Raw genomic sequence first — 22,931 nt, forward strand, 5'->3', positions numbered from 1 at the left:
TTTAATGGTGTTATAGTAATATGGTATGATTAAAGACTTAAGTTGACTCATGTATACTTTAATCTCTTAAAAACTGAATATGATTGTGTTTAAGTTCTTAGTTTGACTTGTTCGCTTTGTTTAATTGGCATGCTATGATGTTTAGTTAGCTAATTATTGTTACAAGATTAGCATGTGTTATGGATGCATGTTGAGGTTACTAGTAATGAAGTATGAATTGACTATGCATGACATAAGTAAGTTAGCTATGTTAAGTGAATCTAAATATGCATGTAATGAGGTAAAAATTGTTGTTATAATAGTAAATGCAGACCAATGAATATGAGAATATACGAATTAGACTTGGATAAGGCTAGCTTCCAAAGGAGGCAGAACCAACAATTGCAAACCAATGAATGTGAGAACATACGAATTAGGCTTAGGCAAGGTTAGCTTTAGAAGTGATACGGATCCACCATCATCAATCATCTATGGAGCTCAAGGGAATAAGGAGCATGACAATGACAATCCATTAGTACTTCCTCGTGGACCAATTACAAGGAGCTGTGCAAAGAAATATGGAGCAACCATGTCCTTATACATTCAAGAACAAGTTACACAAGAGCTCCATGACCTTGCTTTCAACAAGTGCTATGAAGAACTTAAAGGCACACCTAAGTTTCTCACATTGATGGAAGCACATGTTGAGATGAAATCTGAAATTCCAGCATATGGCACGCCCAGACCGTGCTAGATTGGCACGCCCAGACCGTGCTAGATTAGCACGCCTGATACGGATCCACTATCACCAACCACCTATGGAGCTCAAGGGAACAAGGACCACAACAATGGCAATCCATTAGTACTTCCTAGTGGACCAATTACAAGGAGCCGTGCAAAGAAGTATGGAGCAACCATGTCCTTATACATTCAAGAACAAATCACATAAGAGCTCCATGACCTTGCTTTCAACAAGTGCTATGAAGAACTTGAAGGAACACCTAAGTTTCTCACATTAATGGAAGCACATGTTGAGTTGGAACCTGAATTTCTAACACATGACATGGCTAGACCGTGCTTGGTTAACACGCCCGTGCAAGGTGGCACGCCCCAGACCGTGCAAGCTTCTGCCTCTCAAGGAACAACACTTGATTTGAAGCACGCCCGTGCCAACTCGCATGCCCCAGACCGTGCACTCTTCTGCCTCTCGCAAAGGAAGTCTTACATTGACGGGCACGCCCGTACCAACTAGCACGCCCCAGACCATGCACGCCTCCGATTCTCGCGAGAATGCACTTATTCTGAAGCACGCCCCAGACCGTGCACGCCTCTGCCTCTCATTAAACTAGTTAGCTTATTTTGAGTTTTTGCAATGTAAATGGGTCGGGCCTCCTATAATTCAGCCACCCTTGATTATTTTAGCCTTATTTTGTTAGATTTAGTCAATCTTTAGTTGATTTGGATTAGATATCCAAATCCTTAAGTTGTTATGATTTGTTAGTCAACTCCTTAGTTGGTTTAGATTTGCTAATCCTTATCCTTAGCTGATTTAGACTAACTAATCTAAATCCTTTAAGGATCTGGACCTCTTAGAATTAGTATAAATAGCTTGCTATATTGTAATTATTATTATTCAACAATCAATACAAAGAGAATTTCTTCTTCATGCTTAGGCGTGTTGTTGCTTTAGAGGGTGTGAGATTGCATTCTTCTAATTGCATCAAGAATCAAGGTAAACTTATCAATTCTTTGTGGCGTTTATCTTATTCTTTTACTCTATTATTGGTGTTCTTGCTTCTTTAAGCTTTGGGTGCCATAGAGGGGGATTTAGTTTGATTTTGGATCTCTTCCAAAACTTGTCATAGAGTTCATGGAATTTATTTCCATTGGGTTTCGCGTCAACGGCCATGCAAGGTAGCACGCCCAGGCTGTGCCAGAGTTGACTTGCAAAGGGAAACAACCACCATGAAGCACGCCCGTGCATATTGGCATGCCGAGGCCGTGCTAGAGTCTGCCTCTAGCGAGATTAGTTAGTCCAATTATGCTTATTTTGAGTTGTAACAATGTTAATGGGTTGGGCCTCCTATAATTCGGCCACCCTTGGTTAATTTATCCTTATTTTGTTTAGATTTAGCTAATCTTTAGTTAGTTAGGATTTGTTATTCCTAAATCCTTAAGTTGTTGAGATTTGTTAGTCTTATTCTTAGTTGGTTTAGATTAGCTAAATCCTTATCCTTAGCTGATTTAGATTAATTATTCTAAATCCTTTAAGGATCAGGACCTCTTAGATTTAGTATAAATAGCTTGTTATATTGTTAAACAAAAGCAATTCATTGAAATAAGAAATCTACAGATTTTGTTCATGCTTAGGCATTTTCCTTTGATTAGAGAGATTGTGAGAGTGCATTCCTCTAATTGCATCAAGAATCAAGGTAAACTTATCAATTTACTTGTGGCATTTATCTTATTCTTTACTCTAATTATTGGTGTTCTTGCTTCTTTAAGCTTTGAGTGCCATAGAGAGGAGTTTAGTTTGATCTTTGATCTATTCCAAATCTTGTCATAGAGTTCTTAGAATTAATTTCCATAGGGTTCCGCGTCAGTTTGGTATCAGAGCCAAAGATTAAGGTAAATTCTTATTTATCTTAGTTTTAGGGTTCGTAATTTTTTTCTTGTTTTCTTAAATTCCTGTGTTTGTTTTATTGTTTTGTTTAGTTTTAATTCTGAGTTTGCGTCATTGTGCTTTCTTAATCTTGTTCTTATTCCATTAAAAATAAAAAAAATCTGGAAGTTGTGATCTTAGATCTTGCTAATTAAGATCTGTTTTTTTTTTTTTTTTAAAAAAGGAAGAAAAAAATTCGTCTACCATTAAAGCTTGATTGTTTTGAGTGGATATTGTTCCTAATTCATAGGGATTTTGACCTTATTTTGTGGAGATTTAGCTTATCCACTATAATCTTTGATAAAATCTAATCTTAACTACTTTGTGGATAAGGTAACAAGAATTATTTGTCCATATCTTTTTGAGATTTAGTTTATCCACTATAATCCTTGTCAAAAATCTAATCTTAACTAAATTGGGTTATATTGAAAGGATAAGGGAGGATACAAGTCAGCACGCCCGTGCTTCACAACAAGCACACCCGTGCTAGGCTCTGACTCTCAATTGTTGGACCAAGTTATACATGCACGCCCGTGCTTCCATCTAGCACGCCCGTGATGGTTCTGACCTTATAAATTTTTTTTTTTGAATTTTTGGATCTTTCTTTGATTGCTTGCTTTGTTTGGGGTAGGATTAACTAGGTCCATATTTGGTTTGCTTTGTAGTAAACTAAATTCATACATTATATCCAGAAATTGTCTTTTAAATTCTAGTTTCTTTATTCTTGTTTTGAGCTTTTCTTTTGCTTCTATACATTGTTAGGGTGTGTTTGCTTGTTTACTACACTCTAATTGATAATTAAGTAGCACATTGTATTGTTCTTGTGCTGCTATCCATTACGTTTTGAGTCTTCTTTCTAGAATTTGTGCTTACTTTTATTGTTAAGTTTTATTCCTTGTTTCTAAACGTGCTTTTGAGTTGATTGGTTGACCTGAGATTCTGAAGTACAATTGGAGGAATTGCAAGGAGTGATTAAAGAGTGTAAACACGTGAGGGAGTGTTTATTATTAACTCAAATCTATTCTTATTTTTTTCTGTTTCTTTCTTGATACGGATCAAGGGAGCAAGATGAAGGATTCCCTAGCTCTACCTAATGGGCCAATCACAAGAGCTCGTGCAACAAAGCTACAAGTAACCTTGAATGGATTTGCTCAATAACAAATCACATTGGAGCTTCAAGATCATAATTATGCAACATGTGAGATTGAACTTGAAGAAGCACCAAAGCTTGTTATGGTGCTTGAGGCGTGCAAAGAGGCTGCCCGTTGATGCATTCTACATGATTCTATACTTAGGAAAATTTAGGAGGATGTTATTTTATTATGAACTTAAGTATGGGCTGTGGAGGGCCAGAGGCCCATTTGTCCTGTTTTGTTTAAATTCTTTTAGTGGACTTAATTAATTAGTGTAAGGCTGGTTGGGTTTATTTTCCAGAGTTGGGCCAGCCCTAGATTAGTTAATGTTTAAGTCAGGCTTGTTTTAATTAGTTAGCTTGGACTTGTATTTAGTTAAGCCCATTTGGGCCACATTAGGTTTATGCCTGGGCTAGCTTAAGTTAATAGCTAAATTAGGTTTAGCTTAGGTTATTTATATTATGATGTAAGAGCTGCACGGTAGCCAACATTGAAATTTAATCAAAAACAAACGTTTTCTTTGTTCTTCAAGAACAACCGTGTTCTTCATCATTGTATGAACAGAACCGAAACATCCTTAGTAATTAAGATTGTGAGTTCTACAAGATTAATTGCGCCAAGAATTTTAGAGTTGTTTTCAAGAGTACTTGAAGGTAAGTTTTTGATTCTTGTTTTAAATTCCTTGCTTTCTCTCTTCAAGAGTACTTAGGGGTTAAAGGGATTGACGGATACTTCCGTGATTGCATGCTTTCCACTAGATTTTCCTTGTTGATTTGCAAGAGTACTTGTTAATTAGCTAAGGTCGTATTATCTGGTATTAGAGCACTGTGGTTGTGGATTTCAATCTATCCTAGGGTTAGGGACTTAAAAAAAAAAAAACAAAAAGAAAAAGAAATTTGTGAGAATTTAGCTGCAAATTTGCATTGAAAAAAAAAATTGTCATTCGTTTCTTACTTGAGAATTATATGCTAGTCAACTATATGCTTGTATCAAGCACTTGCGAATTGATTTGTGACAACCCAAAATTGTGCACTGAAGTGAATTGATATTTTAGCATTGCTATAGTTACATTCTGTTCTTGGGAAAATTTTCTTGAATACTAGCTTTGATAATTAGATTAATTAGGTCCATAGTTAATTTTGCTTTGTAGTGAATTAACTTCATTCATCTTGTCCAGAATTGTCTATTTGTTGATTCTTGTATTTTGCTATTTGTTGTGTGGAAATTTTGGATTTTGCTATTTGTTGTAGTTAGGAAATTTTGGATTTCGCACATTCAGGGAGAAGCACACCCTTGCCATATTTTAGCATGCCCGTGCTCGCCTCTGGAAGTCCAGGCGATTCTGCAGGCTGGAGAAGCACGCCCGTGCTAGCCTCTAGAAGTCTAAGCACGCCCGTGCTAAACATACCACTCCCGTGTTCACCTCTGGAAGTCCAAAACCTACCCGTGCCATTCCAGCACGCCCCTGCTTTGCCTCTTATCATTGCTAAAGTGTTATTTGCTTGTTCCTACACTTTAGTTTATTAAATTCTAGCAATACACCTTTCTTATTCTTGTACTGCCATTCAAAACGTTGTGATTTCTTATTAGAGTTTGTACTTTATTTGGTTATATTCTTTGCTTTCCTAACTTTGTCTTGACTTTTGTAGCAACTTTGGGATTCTGAACACTTTAGTTTATTGAATTCTAGCAATACACCTTTCTTATTCTTGTACTGCCATTCAAAACGTTGTGATTTCTTATTAGAGTTTGTACTTTATTTGGTTATATTCTTTGCTTTCCTAACTTTCTCTTGACTTTTGTAGCAACTTTGGGATTCTAAAGTGCAATTATTCAAGTGGAAAGAGTGGTAACAGGCTGGAGTGAAACCCACATATTGTGAAAAGCCAAATAAAGAGAGAAACACAAGAGGGAGTGATAAAAGGCTGGAGTGAAACCCACATATTGTGAAAAGCCAAATAAAGAGAGAAACACAAGAGGGAGTGATAAACTAACCATTTCCTTTAGATTTGTGTTTGCTATTTTATTTCAGGTTGTCTGATTCATCTAGAGGTAAGAATGACAGCCCTCTCAAGGTTGAAGATCCAAAATGATACGGATCCATCATCACTCGTCAGTGGATCGCAAGGAGGCATGGTGAACGACGAAGGAGATCCATTGGTGCTTCCTATTGGACCGATTACAAGGAGCCGTGCCAAGCGATATGGGGCAGCCATATCATTATTTGTTCAAGCCCAAATCACACAAGAACTGCATGATGTCGCATTCAACAAGTGTTGTGAGGAACTTGAAGGCATTCCTAGGCTTCTAATGTTGTTGGTGGCTCTTTAAGTGGAGGAAAGCACGCTGCTACGGTGCCCGTACCAATTAGTTTGACTTTGCTACAGTAAATTTGACTTTGCTACAGTAAACTGCTACAGGTACTCAGACGCGCTACAGTGCTACAGTGCGAGTTTTAGCCCATTTGAACTTAGGCGTGTTTTGTGTGTTTTATGCTTTGTTAAACCTAGATTCCTTATTTAGTATAAATAGCTTGTCTTCCATGTAATAAGACAACTTTGATAAATTGAAAAAAACTTCATTTGTTCAAGCTTTGCTTGTTCCATTTGCTTAGAGTGACAGTGAGAGATTGCTTCCTCTAATTGCATCAAGAATTTAAGGTAAACTTATCAATTCGATTGTGGCGTTTATCTTGTTCTTTGCTTGATTATTGGTGTTACCGTTTCCTTATAAACGTGGGGTGCCATAGAGCGTTTAATCTCGATTATTGGTGTTTCCGTTTCATTATAAACGAGGGGTGCCATAGAGGCGAACTTACATCTCATCCTTTGATTCGATCCGTATCATTTGGTATCAGAGCCAAATCAAAGTTTTGGGGTAAGTTCTGTTATCTTAGTTAGGAATTTGAGTCTTCTTGTTACTGGATTCCATTGTTGTTTGTCTTATTTCTTGTTTTCATTGTAGATCTGGAATTTTCTCTTTAGATCTTGCTGGATCTAGGTGTTTCTCGTTAGATCTTCTTAGATCTGGAATTTTCTCTTTGGATCTTGTTGCATCTAGATATTTTTCTCATTGGATTTACTTAGATCTAGAATTACCTTCTTCTGAATCTTCTTGTTGTTGCTTGTTCTTCATTCAAAAAAAAAAAAAAAAAAAAAAAGAACAAATCAATTGATTACGTTATTAAGAATTTATAAGTTATTAAATACCAAATCTAGAGATTTGTTTGTCTTCTTGAATCTTGTTGATAAAAAAAAAAAAAAAAAAAAAATCATTGTTGGACAACTAATTATTACCTACCCAAATTTGAATTGGGGGGACACAAACACATTGTTGGACAATTAATTATTACCTACCAAATTAGAAGTGGGAGACACAAAAGCATTGTTGGACAACATAATTATTACCTACCTAAATTGAATTGGGGGACACAAATTGGGTCACTTGCTACAGGAACTCACCTACCTAAATTGGGTCACTTGCTACAGGAACTTGCTACAGTAACTTGCTACAGTAACTTGCTACAGGTACTCAGTAGCATCCGTGCTACAGTACCTTAAAAAAATTTTTTTTTTTTTTGGGTTTTTCTTTGTTTTCTTGCATTGTTTGGGTAGAAGTAAATTAGGTCCATATTTGGTTTGCTTGTAGTGAACTAAATTCATACATTATATCCAGAATTCGTCTTTTAAATTCTAGTTTGTTTATTCTTGTTTTGAGCTTTCTTTTGCCTCTATTACATTACTAGGGTGTATTTGTTTGTTCACTACACTCTAAATTAATATAATCAAGTAGTACATCATCTTGTCCTTGTACTACCATCCATTATCGTTTTGAGTCTTCTTTCTAGAGTTTGTGCTTACTTGTTGTTAAGGTTTGTTTTCCTTGTGTTCTAAACGTGCTTTGAGATTGATTGGTTGGCTTGAAATTCTGAAGTACAATTGGAGGATTTGCAAGGAGTGATTAAGGAGTGTAAACACGTGAGGGAGTGCTTTATCACTAACTCAAATCTTTTTCGTGTTTTCTATTTTTGAATACTAACCATGAGTACAGGCAAATCTGGAGATGGTAATGATGGAATTCCAATTAAAGATCCTCAATTGAAACTTTTCATGGAAGCAATTCAAGGACAGTTTAGAACCTTCAATAATCTTGTGCAAGACATGAGGGAGGAATTGCAAGAGATAAAAGCTTCACATAGCTCTAATACAACTAGAACTCGTCCACAAACTAGATTTCAAGACCATGATGATGAAGAAAGTGAAGAGACCAATCGTAATAAACTTGATGGGGACTTGGGATCAATTAAGATGAGGATTCCAGAATTCAAAGGCAACAACAATGCTGAAGAGTACCTTGAATGGGAAAGGAAGGTAGAACAAATCTTTGAATGCCATAACTATTCCCAAGAGAAGAAATCCCATCTTGCAGCTGTGGAGTTCAAAGGATATGCTATGTTTTGGTGGGAACAATTGCTATTAAAAAGAAGAAGTAGGGGGATGCGACCAGTACCACCATGGGAGATCATGAAGGAATTAATGCACCAAAAGTTTGTCCCTGCTCATTACTTTAGGGATTTACACAACAAACTAGCAAGAATGGTGCAAGGAGGGAGGAGTGTGGAAGAGTACTACAAGGAGATGGAGATTTGCATGGCAAGAGCTAAGATTGAGGAAGATGTCCAAATCACCATGTCACGATTCCTTGGAGGTCTAAATAGCGATATTGCTGATGCTTTGGAGATGTATCGCTATGATACACTAGAAGAGATGGTAGATATGGCCATGAAGCTAGAAAGGCAGAAAAAGGGAAAGTCTACCGACAAGTATTCCAACAATACTTTGGGAACCAAATGGTCCAAAGGAGGTGAGAAGAAAGACTTCAAAGGTCCTAGTTTCCAAAGGACAGAATCAGTTTCGAAAGGTAAAGAGGTTGCCCAAACTACATTCAAAGGAAACAAAGGTACTTCTAACTCTATAAACCCTGCTAGAGAGATTAAATGCTTTAAGTGTTTAGGAAAAGGGCATATTGCATCTCAATGTCCTAATAAAAGGGTTATGATTGTTAGGGAAGATGGAAATGTTAGTTCTGAATCCGAATGTAGTGATTGTGATGATATGCCTCATTTGCATGATGTTGATAATGATAATTCAGATGAGGATGAGCATAACTTGTTGTTTGCTGAACGTGGAGAATCTTTGGTTGTTAGGCGAGTTTTGAATATGCATGTTAAGGAGGAGAGCCTTGAACAACGTGAGAACATATTTCACACTAGATGCTTGATACATGGAAAAGTGTGCTTGCTTATTATTGATGGGGGTAGTTGCACTAATGTTGCTAGTGTAAGTATGGTGAATAAGTTGAATTTGGCATGTCTTAAACATCCTAAACCTTATAGATTGCAATGGTTGAATGATGGTGGAGAGGTGAAGGTGACACGCCAAGTGCTTGTGCCATTCTCCATTGGATGGTACAAAGATGAGATTTTGTGTGATGTAGTACCGATGCAGGCAGGCCATCTATTGTTGGGAAGGCCATGGCAATATGATCGAAAGGCACTACATGATGGGTTCTTTAACCGATACTCTTTGGTTCATAAGGGGAAGAAGGTGACTCTTGTTCCATTATCACCTCAAGAAGTGTACACCGATCAGAAGAAAATACTTGAGAGAGAGAGAGAAACTTCAGTTTTGAGGGAAAATGAGAGTGAGACATCCAGTTCGAGAGAACAAAAGAGTATTAAAAGAGAGGTTGAAAAGAAAGAGGCCACAAAAGATACCAAACAGATTATTGGCCCAAAAGTGAGTGAAACACAAAGAGGGGAGAGAAAGAAACACACTTTTTATGCGAGAGCTAGAGAGGTTAAGTGTGCCATAGCCTTGAGGCAACCCGTGTTGCTTCTTAGATTCAAGGAAATTTTGTTTTCTAACGCTGACACTAATCTTGATGGTTTACCTCCTGTGTTTGTTTCTATGTTACAGGAATTCACTGATGTTTTTCCAGAGGAGCTACCTAGTGGATTACCACCTTTGAGAGGGATAGAACATCAGATTGATTTCATTCCCGGCTCCACCATTCCAAATCGACCAGCCTATAGAAGTAATCCGACGGATACAAAGGAGTTGCAAAGGCAAGTTGATGAGCTTATGGAGAAAGGATTGGTGCGAGAAAGCATGAGTCCTTGTGCCGTTCCAGTACTTTTAGTACCAAAAAAGGATGGTACATGGCGAATGTGCATTGACTGCAGGGCGGTCAACAAAATCACTGTAAAGTATAGACACCCTATTCCTAGACTTGATGATATGTTAGATGAATTGTGTGGGTCGACTTACTTTACAAAGATCGATTTAATGAGCGGTTATCATCAAATTCGGATGCAACCAGGTGATGAATGGAAAACTGCTTTCAAAACTAAGTATGGTTTGTATGAATGGTTAGTTATGCCTTTTGGATTGTCTAATGCACCTAGTACTTTCATGAGGCTTATGAACCATGTTTTACGTGCTTTCTTAGGAAAATTTGTAGTTGTGTACTTTGATGATATACTTGTTTATAGCAAGTCTCTTAATGATCATGTTGGGCATGTTAGGCTAGTATTACAAGCTTTGAGAACTGAACAATTGTATGCTAAGCTTAAGAAATGCACATTTTGTATAGATAGACTTGTGTTTCTTGGTTTTGTTGTGAGTGCGCAGGGTATAGAGGTGGATGACGAGAAAGTGAAAGCTATCAAGGAATGGCCAATGCCGAAATCAGCTTCGGATGTACGAAGTTTCCATGGGTTGGCAAGTTTCTACCGACGGTTTGTACAGGATTTCTCTTCAATTGCTGCACCACTCACGGAGGTAATTAAGAGGGAAGTTGGGTTCAAGTGGGGCGAGGAACAACAGAAAGCGTTTGACATGCTTAAAGGGAAGTTGACATCCGCTCCAATACTTTCTTTACCTAATTTTGAGAACACCTTTGAAATTGAGTGTGATGCTTCTGGTGTAGGTATTGGAGGAGTGCTGATGCAAGAGAAGAAGCCAATTGCCTACTTCAGTGAGAAGTTGAATGGAGCACAACTCAATTACTCGACCTATGATAAGGAGCTATATGCCTTGGTGAGGACTTTGAACGTATGGCAACACTACTTATTACCTAAGGAGTTTGTCATTCACACTGATCATGAAGCCCTAAAACACTTGAAGGGTCAAGGTAAGCTCAACAAGCGACATGGTAAGTGGGTTGAGTTCATTGAACAATTCCCTTACGTTATTAAATACAAGCATGGAAAGGATAACGTTGTTGCTGATGCATTGTCACGGAGACATGCTTTACTTACTACTCTTAGTTCTAAGTTGCTAGGATTTGAGTATGTTAAGGATTTGTATGTGTCTGATTCAGATTTTGGCAATGTGTATTTGGCATGTGAACATGGAGCATTTGATAAATTTTATCGACATGAAGGATATTTGTTTAAGGGCAGTAAACTTTGTGTTCCTAAATGCTCTATGCGTGATTTGCTTGTACTTGAGTCTCATTGTGGGGGATTGATGGGACATTTTGGGGTACATAAGACTTATGACATGTTGAATGAACATTTTTATTGGCCTCATATGCGTAAAGATGTCGAGAAAGTTTGTGATTCTTGCCTTACTTGTAAACAGGCCAAGTCTAAGTCTATGCCTCATGGCTTGTATATGCCTTTACCAGTTCCTAGCTCACCTTGGGTTGATATCTCTATGGATTTTGTACTTGGATTACCTAGGACTAGGCATGGTAGAGACAGTATATTTGTAGTGGTTGATAGGTTCAGCAAAATGGCTCATTTCATTCCTTGTCATAAAACTGATGATGCCATTCATATTGCTGAATTGTTCTTTAGAGAGGTGGTACGATTACATGGAGTTCCACGGACTATCGTTTCTGATAGGGATGCTAAGTTCCTTTCACATTTTTGGAAGGTTTTGTGGGGTAAGCTAGGTACAAAATTACTTTATTCTACTACCTGTCATCCACAAACAGATGGCCAAACTGAAGTTGTGAATAGGACTTTAGGAACTTTACTTCGTGCTATAGTGGGTAAAAATTTGAAAACTTGGGAGGATTGTTTGCCATTTATTGAATTTGCATATAATCGAAGCATACATTCTACTTCAGGTTTTACTCCATTTGAACTTGTTTATGGATTTAACCCACTAACTGTTTTGGATCTTGTTCCTTTACCTTTACATGAGCTCTCTAGTTTAGATGGTGCTAAAAAAGCTGAATTGGTGAAGTCTTTACATGAGAAGGCTCGAGTAAATATTGAAAAGAGGAACAAACAATATGCTGACAGGGCAAACAAAGGAAGGAAGAAGCTGGTGTTTGCGCCTGGAGATTGGGTTTGGGTGCACCTTCGGAAGGAGAGGTTTCCCAACCAACGAAAGTCTAAGTTAGATGCACGTGGAGATGGTCCATTCCAAGTCTTGGAACGCGTCAATGACAACGCCTACAAGATAGACTTACCAGGTGAGTATGGTGTTTCCGCTACCTTTAACGTTAGTGATTTGTCTCCTTTTGACATGGATGCAGATTTGAGGACAAATCTTTTTGAGGAAAGGGGGGATGATACGGATCCATCATCACTCGTCAGTGGATCGCAAGGAGGCATGGTGAACGACGAAGGAGATCCATTGGTGCTTCCTATTGGACCGATTACAAGGAGCCGTGCCAAGCGATATGGGGCAGCCATATCATTATTTGTTCAAGCCCAAATCACACAAGAACTGCATGATGTCGCATTCAACAAGTGTTGTGAGGAACTTGAAGGCATTCCTAGGCTTCTAATGTTGTTGGTGGCTCTTTAAGTGGAGGAAAGCACGCTGCTACGGTGCCCGTACCAATTAGTTTGACTTTGCTACAGTAAATTTGACTTTGCTACAGTAAACTGCTACAGGTACTCAGACGCGCTACAGTGCTACAGTGCGAGTTTTAGCCCATTTGAACTTAGGCGTGTTTTGTGTGTTTTATGCTTTGTTAAACCTAGATTCCTTATTTAGTATAAATAGCTTGTCTTCCATGTAATAAGACAACTTTGATAAATTGAAAAAAACTTCATTTGTTCAAGCTTTGCTTGTTCCATTTGCTTAGAGTGACAGTGAGAGATTGCTTCCTCTAATTGCATCAAGAATTTAAGGTAAACTTATCAATTCGATTGTGGCGTTTATCTTGTTCTTTGCTTGATTATTGGTGTTACCGTTTCCTTATAAACGTGGGGTGCCATAGAGCGTTTAATCTCGATTATTGGTGTTTCCGTTTCATTATAAACGAGGGGTGCCATAGAGGCGAACTTACATCTCATCCTTTGATTCGATCCGTATCACAAAACTACAAGCCTTTCTAGATGCCTTCTATGGAGAGATGGGATGAATCACTAGGTTTATGGAGAGCTTTAATGACACACTGGAGCTTCAAGAGCAAAAGACAGAAAGACATGACCCTAATGCCACAAGGAGGGGTGCAACCACTTCCAAAGAGTACTCTAGACAACCTTGGCATGAAGAGTATGAAGAAGAGGTTGATACGCCATTAGATGGTAACTTAGGTAACATCAAACTCAAGGTGCCGCCTTTCAAAGGCCGAAACAATGCAGACGAATACTTGGAATGGGAGAGGAAGGTTGAGATGATCTTTGAATGCAACAGATATACCGAGGAGAAAAAGGTGAAGATTGTAGCCTTAGAGTTTCAAGACTATGCTCTATTTTGATGGGACCAACTTAATTAGAGTAGAAGGAAAGTGGGAAGACGACCTATCAATAATTGGGAGGCTATGAAGGAGGTAATGAGAAAAAATTTTCTTCCTACTCATTATTTCAGGGAGTTGCATCAGAAGCTTCATAGACTCATCCAAGGAGCCAAATCAGTGGAGGACTACCATAAAGATATGGAGATGTGCATGGCTAGAGCACACATCGAGGAGGATGAGGAGGTGACTATGGCTAGATTCCTAGGGGGCCTTAATAAGGACATAGTTGATGCACTAGAGATGTGCAAGTATGATTCCATGGAGGAGATGCTGAATATCGCTATGAAGTTAGAGAAGTAGAGAAAAGGGAAGAGCACCACAACATATAGGGCTGCCAACAACAACAGCAACTCTTGGAGTGCTAGATGGCCTAAAAGAGAGGAGAAAAAGGAGTTTCAAAGCTCTACACAAAAGGGGGCAGATTTAGTGTCTAAGGCATTCACGCCTAATGCTCCAACTTATTCGAAGGGATCAAGCTCCAACACTCCTAGTAGAGACATCAAGTGTTTCAAGTGTCTTGGGAAGGGCCATATATCTTCTCAATGCCCTAACAAGAGGGTAATAGTGATTAGGGATGGATACACCTATTTTGAATCCGAGGATGAAGAAAACCCAATGCTGCCACTTGAGGACTGCAATGATGATGATGAGGTTGATGAAGAAGTTTTACAGCCTGATGATACGGATCCACTATCACCAATCACCTATGGAGCTCAAGAGAACAAGGACCACAACAATGGCAATCCATTATTACTTCCTAGTGGACCAATTATAAGGAGCCGTGCAAAGAAATATGGAGCAACCATGTCCTTATACATTCAAGAACAAGTTACACAAGAGCTCCATGACCTTGCCTTCAACAAGTGCTATGAAGAACTTGAAGGAACACCTAAGTTTCTCACATTAATGGAAGCACATGTTGAGTTGGAACCTGAATTTCCAACATATGGCATGCCTAGGCTGTGCTAGGTTAGTACGCCCGTGCAAGGTGGTACGCCCCAGGCCGTGCAAGCCTCTGACTCTCGTGAGGAAACACTTAACTTGAAGCACGCCCGTGCCAATTAGCAAGCCCCAAACCGTGCCCGCCTCTGCCTCTAGCTAGATTAGTTAGTTTATTTAGAGTTTTAATAATGTTAATGGATTGGGTCTCCTATAATTCAGCCACCCTTGGTTATTTTATCCTTATTTTGTTTAGATTTAGTCAATCTTTAGTTGATTTGGATTAGTTATCCAAATCCTTAAGTTGTTAAGATTTGTTAGTCTTATCCTTAGTTGGTTTAGATTTGCTAAATCCTTATCCTTAGCTGATTTAGATTAATTATTCTAAATCCTTTAAGGATCAGGACCTCTTAGAATTAGTATAAATAGCTTGTTATATTGTACACATAATTCAATTATTCAATGAAATAGAAATTCTTCAACTTCATGCTTAGGCATGTTCCTTACTTTAGAGAGAGTGTGAGATTGCATTCTTCTAATTGCATCAAGAATCAAGGTAAACTTATCAATTCACTTGTGGCGTTTATCTTATTCTTTTTCTCTATTATTGGTGTTCTTGCTTCTTTAAGCTTTGGGTGCCATAGAGGGGAGTTTAGTTTGATCTTGGATCTCTTCCAAATCTTGTCATAGAGTTCTTGGAATAAATTTCCATAGGGTTCCGCGTCAGTTTGGTATCAGAGCCAAAGATTAAGGTAAATTCTTATTTATCTTAGTTCTAGGGTTTGTGATTATTTGTTTTCTTGTTTTTCTTATTTTCGTGTTGTCTTCTTGTTTGTTTAGTTTCAATTTTTAGTTTGCATCAATTGTTTGTTGATTTCGTTCTTATTCAAAAAAAAAAAATTTCTGGAAGTTGTGATCTTAGATCTTGTTAATTAGATTTGCAAAAAAAAAAAAAAAAAAAAAAAAAAGAGTAAGAAGAAAAAAAAATTCATCCACCATTAGAAAGCTTGTTTGAGTTGTGTGGATTTTGTTCCTAATTCATAGGGATCTTGTTCCTAATTCATAGGGATTTTGTTCCTAATTCATAGGAATTTTGTTCCTAAATCTTAGGGATTTGACCTTATTATGTGGTATTAAGTTTATCCACTATAATCTTGTGATAAAATCTAAATCTTAATTACTTTGTGGATAAGGTAACAAGAATTAGTTGTCCATATCTTTTTGAGATTTAGTTTATCCACTATAATCCTTATCAAAATCTAAATCCTCACTAAATTGGGTTATATTGAAGGATAAGGGAGGATATAATTCAGCACGCCCGTGCTTCACCACAAGCACACCCGTGCTTCACCACAAGCACGCCCGTGCTAGGCTCTAACTCTCAATTGTCGGACCAAGCTATAGACGCACGCCCGTGCTTGGTTCTGACCATATAAAAAAAATTTTCTTTTGGATTTTCTTTGATTGCTTGCTTTGTTCTGGGTAGAATTAATTAGGTCTATATTTGGTTTGCTTTGTAGTAAGCTAAATTCATACATTATATCCAGAAATTGTCTTTTAAATTCTAGTTTCTTTATCCTTGTTTGAGCTTTCTTTTGCTTCTAGTACATTATTAGGGTGTGTTTGCTTGTTTACTACACTCTAATTGATAATTAAGTAGTACATTGTTTTTTTGTTCTTGTGCTGCTATCCATCTCGTTTTGAGTCTTCTTTCTAGAATTTGTGCTTGCTTTTCATTGTTAAGTTTTATTCCTTATTTCTAAACATGCTTTTGAGTTGGTTTGTTTACTTAAGATTCCGAAGTACAATTGGAGGGATTGCAAGGAGTGATTAAAGAGTGTAAACAAGTGAGGGAGTGCTTTACTATAAACTCAAATCTTCTTGTGTTTTCTCTTTTGAATACTAACCATGAGTTCAGGCAAATCTGGAGATGGTAATGGGGATGGAATTCCAATTAAAGACCCTCAATTGAAACTTTTCATGGAAGCAATTCAAGGACAGTTTAGAACCTTCAATAATCTTGTCCAAGACATGAGGGAGGAATTGCAAGAGATAAAAGCTTCCCAAAGCTCTAATACAATAAGAGCTCGTCCACAAGCTAGATGATGAAGAGACTGAAGAGACTAATTTTAATAAAATTGATGGAGACTTGGGATCAATTAAGATGAGGATTCCAGAATTCAAAGGCAACAACAATGCTGAAGAATACCTTGAATGGGAAAGAAAGGTAGAACAAATCTTTGAATGCCATAACTATTCTCAAGAAAAGAAATCCCATTTTGCTGCTGTTGAATTTAAAGGTTATGCTATGTTTTGGTGGGAACAATTGCTATTAAAAAGAAGAAGGAAAGGGATGCGACCTATACCACCATGGGAGATCATGAAGGAGCTAATGCACCAAAAATTTGTCCCTACTCATTACTTTAGGGATTTACACAATAAATTAGCAAGAATGGTGCAAGGAGGAAAGAGTACTACAAGGAGATGGAGATTTGCATGGCTAGAGCCAAGATTGAGGAAGATGACCATGTCATGATTCCTTGGAGGTCTAAATAAAGACATTGCTGATGCTTTAGAGATGTATCGCTATGATACCTTGGAGGAGATGATAGATATGGCCATGAAACTTGAAAGGCAGAAAAAGGGGAGATCCACCAACATGTATTCTAACAACACATGGAGATCTAAATTGCCCAAAGAAGGTGAAGAAAGGATTTTAAGGGTTCCAATTTCCAAAGGATAGAATCAACTTCAAAATGTAAAGAGGTTGTCCAAACTCCAATTAAAAGCAACAAAGGTACTTCTAACTCTACAACCCCTTCTAGAGAAATTAAATGTTTTAAATGTTTGGGGAAAGGGCATTATGCATCTCAATGTCCTAATAAAAGAGTTATGATTGCTAAAGATGATGGGGATATTAGTTCTGAATCTGAATGTAGTGATTATAATGATATGCCTAAATTAATTGATGATGATGATGATGATTCAGATAACTTAATACTTCCTGAACATAGAGAAGCTTTGGTTGCTAGGCGTGCTTTGAATATGCATGTCAAAGAGGAAAGCCTTGAGTGAGAACATATTTCACACTAGATGTTTGATTAGTGGAAAAGTGTGTACTCTTATTATTGATGGGGGTAGTTGCACTAATGTTGCTAGTGTAAACATAGTAAACAAACTGAACTTAACTTGTCTCAAGCATCCTAAACCTTATAGGTTGCAATGGTTGAATGATTGTGGGGAGGTGAAGGTGACTCGACAGGTTCTTGTGCCATTTTCTATTGGATGGTATGAAGATGAAATTTTATGTGATATAGTACCTATGCAAGCAGGCCATTTATTGTTGGGAAGACCATGGCAATATGATAGAAGAGCACTTCATGATGGATTCCATAATCGATACTCTTTGGTCCATAAGGGGAAAAAGGTGGTTCTTGTACCATTATCACCTTAAGAAGTATATAAAGATCAAAGGAAGATAGTTGAGAGAGAGAGAGAGGTTTCGGCCTTGAGGAAAAATGAGAGTGAGATCCCAAAAGAACAAAAGAGAGAAAAGTGTAAGGATGAGGGGAAAGAGGCCACAAAAATAACAAAAAAAAATTAATGGCCCAATTGTGAGTGAAAAACAGAGAGAGGAAAAGAAGAAACAAACTTTTTATGCGAGAGCTAGGGAGGTTAAGTGTGCTATTGCCTTGGAGAAGCCTGTATTGCTTCTAAGGTATAAAGAGGTTTTATTTGCTGAAACTAACACTAACCTTGACAGTTGGCCTTCTATGTTTGTTTCTATGTTGCAGGAATTTGATGATGTATTTCCTAGTGAATTACCTAGTGGTTTACCACCTTTAAGGGGAATAGAACATCAAATTGACTTCATTCCTGGATCCACCATTCCAAATAGACCTGCTTATAGAAGCAATCTAATGGAGACAAAGGAGTTGCAAAGGCAAGTTGATGAGCTTATAGAGAAAGGTTTGGTGCGAGAGAGCATGAGCCCTTGTGCCGTTCCAGTGCTTCTAGTGCCTAAAAAGGATGGAACATGGCGCATGTGTGTTGATTGTAGGGCAGTCAACAAAATCACTGTAAAGTATAGACACTGACGCGGAACCCTATGGAAATTAATTCCAAGAACTCTATGACAAGATTTGGAAGAGATCAAAGATCTAAATAAACTCCCCTCTATGACACCCAAAGCTTAAAGAAGCAAGAACTGATACGGATCCACCATCACCAATTACCTATGGAGCTCAAGGGAACAAGGAGCACAATAATGGCAATCCATTAATACTTCCTAGTGGACCAATTACAAGGAGTCGTGCAAAGAAATATGGAGCAACCATGTCCTTATACATTCAAGAACAAGTCATACAAGAACTCCATGACCTTGCTCTCAACAAGTGCTGTGTAGAACTTCAAGACAGACCTAAAATTCTTACACTAATTGAAGCATATGTTGAGGAAAACAAGAAGCACGCCTGTGCTAGTTGGCACGCCCAGACTGTGCTAGAGTCTGACTTAAGGAAGGAAAGCAATAACATGAAGCACACCCACTCAACCATGGAGCTCAAAGGAGCATGGGTACCTCAACTTCTAACTAAGATTCGAGGACGAATCTTTTCGAGGAAAGGGGGAATGATACGGATTCGCTACCACTCAACCATAGAGCTCAAGGAAGCATGGGGAGCATCTAAGTTTCTCACATTGATGGAAGCACATGTTGAGATCGAATCTGAAATTCCAGTATATGGCATGCCCTGGCCATACTAGAGCCTAACTTTGGCATAATAAGTGATACGAATCCGCCATCACTCATCCGTGGAACTCAAGGGGGCAAGGAGAACAATATGAAAAATCCATTAATGCTTCCTAGTGGATCAACTACAAGAAGTCATGCAAAGAAATATGGAGCAACCATGGAGAACAAGGGAGCATGGATACCTCAACTTCTAACTAAGATTCGAGGACGAATCTTTTCGAGGAAAGGGGGTATGATACGAAATCGAGACCACTCAACCATAAAGCTCAAGGAAGCATGGAGGGCATCTAAGTTTCTCACATTAATGGAAGCACATGTTGAGTTGGAACCTGAATTGCCAACATATGACAAGCCTAAACCATGCTTGGTTAGCATGCCCGTGCTAGATGGCACACCCAGGCCATGCTTCCCTCTGACTCTGAAGCACCCCCGTGCCAAATAGCACACCCTGGCCGTGCTTCCCTCTGACTCTCACGAGGGAACCTCTACATTGAAGCACGCCCGTGCCAAATAGCACACCCAGGCCGTGCTTGTCCCTGCCTCTCATTAGTTAGTTAGCTTATTTTTGAGTTTTTGCAATGTTAATGGGTTGGGCCTCCAATATTTCGTCCACCCTAGATTAATTAGCCTTATTTTGTTTAGATTTAGTCAATCTTTAGTAGATTTGGATTATATATCCAAATCCTTAAGTTGTTATGATTTTATTAGTCTTATCCTTAGTTGGTTTAGATTTGCTAAATCCTACTCCTTATGATACGGATCCACTACTGCCAACCACCTATGAAGCTCAAGGGAACAAGGACCACAACAATGGCAATCCATTAGCACTTCCTAGTGGACCAATTACAAGGAGCCGTGCAAAGAAGTATGGAGCAACCATGTCCTTATACATTCAAGAACAAATCACACAAGAGCTCCATGACCTTGCTTTCAACAAGTGCTATGAAGAACTTGGAGGAACACCTAAGTTTCTCACATTAATAGAAGCACGAGTTAAGTGGGAACCATGTTTGGATAGCACGCCCGTGCAAGGTGGCACACCCCAGGCCGTGCAAGCTACTGCCTTTCAAGGAACAACACATGACTCGGAGCACGCCCCAAGCCGTGCACCTTACTGACTCTCGCGAAGGAAACTCTTCCATGCGCGCACGCCCGTGCAAGCTGACACGCCCCAGGCCGTGCACTTCTCTGCCTCTCGCGAAGGAAGTCACACCATGCGCGCACGCCCGTGCGCCTTGGCACGCCCTAGACCGTGCACTAGCCTGCCTCTCATTAACATAGTTAGTTATTTTGAGTTCTTTGCTTTGTAAATGGGTTGGGCCTCCTATAATTTGACCCCCCCATGATTATTTTAGCCTTGGTTTGTTTAGATTTAGTTAATCTTTAGTGGATTTGGATTAGATCTCCAAATCCTTAAGTTGTTATGATTTTGTTAGTCAACTCCTTAGTTGGTTTAGATTTGCTAAATCCTACTCCTTAGCTAACTCTAAATCCTCTAGGGATCTGGACCTCTTAGATTAGTATAAATAGCTTGTTATTTTGTAAAATTGGACAGATGATTCAATCAATTAAAGAGAGATTTTCTTCTTCCATGCCTTTGGCGTGTTCATGTTTTTAGAGAGTGTGAGATTGCATTCTTCTAATTGCATCAAGAATCAAGGTAAACTTATCAATCTAATTGTGGCGTTTATCTTATTCTTTTTCTCTATTATTGGTGTTCTTGCTTCTTTAAGCTTTGGGTGCCATAGAGAGGGGTTTAGTTTGATCTTGGATCTCTTCCAAAACTTGTCATAGAGTTCATGAAATTTATTTTCATTGGGTTCCGCGTCAGTTTGGTATCAGAGCCAAAGATTAAGGTAAATTCTTATTTATCTTAGCTCTAGGATCTGTGTTTATTTGTTTTCTTATTCTTATTGTTCTTGTGTTTGTTTTCTTCTTCATCTTGTTTCTTTGTGTGATTGTTTTCTTTTGTTTAGTTTCAATTCGTTTTTGCTTCAATTAAATTTAGTAATTTCGTGCTTGTTTCAATTCTGGAAGTTTAGATCTTAGATCTTGTTGACTAAAAAAAAAAAAAAAAAAAGTATAGAAAGAAAATTTCGTCCACGATTAAAATTGCTTGTGTGGATCTTGATTTGTTCCTGAATCCAAGGGATTTGATCCTAATTCAAAGGGATTTTACCTTATTTTGTGGGATTTTGCCATATTTTGTGGGATTGTTCCTAATCCTAAAGGGATTTGACCATATTTTATGGGATTTAGTTATCCACTATAATCTTGTGATAAAATCCAATCTTAACTACTTGTGGATAAGATAACAAAATTAGTTGACCATATCTTTTGAGATTGAGCAAAATCTACTACAATCCTTGTCAAATCTAAGAATCCTACTTGAATTGGGTTACAATAAAAGGGACACAAGGCAGCACGCCCGTGCTTCACCTCAAGCACAACCGTGCACTTTTCTGACTTCCACTTGTTGGACTAAGATCTTACACGCACGCCCGTGCTCCATCTAGCACGCCCGTGCACGGTTCTGAACCTATTAAACAAACTGTTTTCTTTTGTTTTTCTTTGATTACTTGCTTTGTTTTGGGTAGAATTAATTGATACGACCCTAGCCAATTAACAAGTACTCTTGCAAATCATCAAGGAAGATCTAGCGGAAAGCATGCAATCACGGAAGTACCCGACAATCCCTATAACCCCCAAGTACTCTTGAAGAGAGAAAGCAAGGAATTTAGAACAAGAATCAGAAACTTACCTTCAAGTACTCTTGAAAACAACTCTGAAATTCTTGGTGCAATTAATCTTGTAGAACTCACAAGCTTAACTACTAATGATATTTTGGTTCTATGAAGAACACAATCTGTTCTTGAAAGAACAAGAAGAAAACGTTTTGTTTTGATTTCAATTCAATGGTTGGCTAAAAATCCCGTTTTACATCTTAAGGAGGCTATATATAAGCCCCAAACAAACATAACCCTAAAGAAGAGTATCTAACTAGGCTGCCCTAAGGCCAAAACACATGGGCCTAACTAGTACACACAAAATAGAATCATTTCTAGCCCAAAATAGACAACTTAATATTGGGCAGATTGCATGCATCATAAAATCAACCCAAAACAACTTAAATAAACACTATGGGCCCATATCCCTTACATATTAATTAGACCAAAACAAGCAATAAGGGATAAGACCACATCCAAGCAAAGTCCACTAGAATCCATTAGGAGGCACCAATGGATCCATATCATTAATTAGGTCCATATTTGGTTTGCTTTGTAGTAAGCTAAATTGATACATTATATCCTAATATTGTCTTTCAAATTCTAGTTTCTTTGTTTTTGTGTGAGCTTTCTGTTGCTTCTATTACATTATTAGGGTGTGTTTGCTTGTTCACTACACTCTAATTGATCATTAAAGTAGTGCATTGTTTATGTTCTTGTGCTACTGTCCATATCGTTTTGAGTCTTCTTTCTAGAACTTGTGCTTGCTTTTCATTGTTAAGTTTTATTCCTTGATTCTAAACGTGCTTTGAGTTGAATTGGTTGAACTAAGATTCTGAAGTTCAATTGGAAGAATTGCAAGGAGAGATTCAAGAGTGTAAACACGTGAGGGAGTGATTTACCAATAATCCAAAATCTTTTGTGTTTTCTTTTGAATACTAACCATGAGTTCAGGCAAATTTGGAGATGGA

At 38.1% G+C, this 22,931-nt stretch overlaps 1 pseudogene; it reads left to right on the plus strand.

The window, feature by feature from the left end:
• The first annotated feature begins 275 nt into the window (after positions 1-275).
• LOC149496812 (uncharacterized) lies at positions 276-13,842 on the plus strand (annotated as a pseudogene).
• The last annotated feature ends 9,089 nt before the right edge of the window (positions 13,843-22,931 follow it).

Source organism: Jatropha curcas, chromosome 4 (assembly GCF_041381405.1).
Source record: "Jatropha curcas cultivar XTBG-Jc1 chromosome 4, XTBG_Jcur_1.0, whole genome shotgun sequence".
NCBI lineage: Eukaryota > Viridiplantae > Streptophyta > Magnoliopsida > Malpighiales > Euphorbiaceae > Jatropha > Jatropha curcas.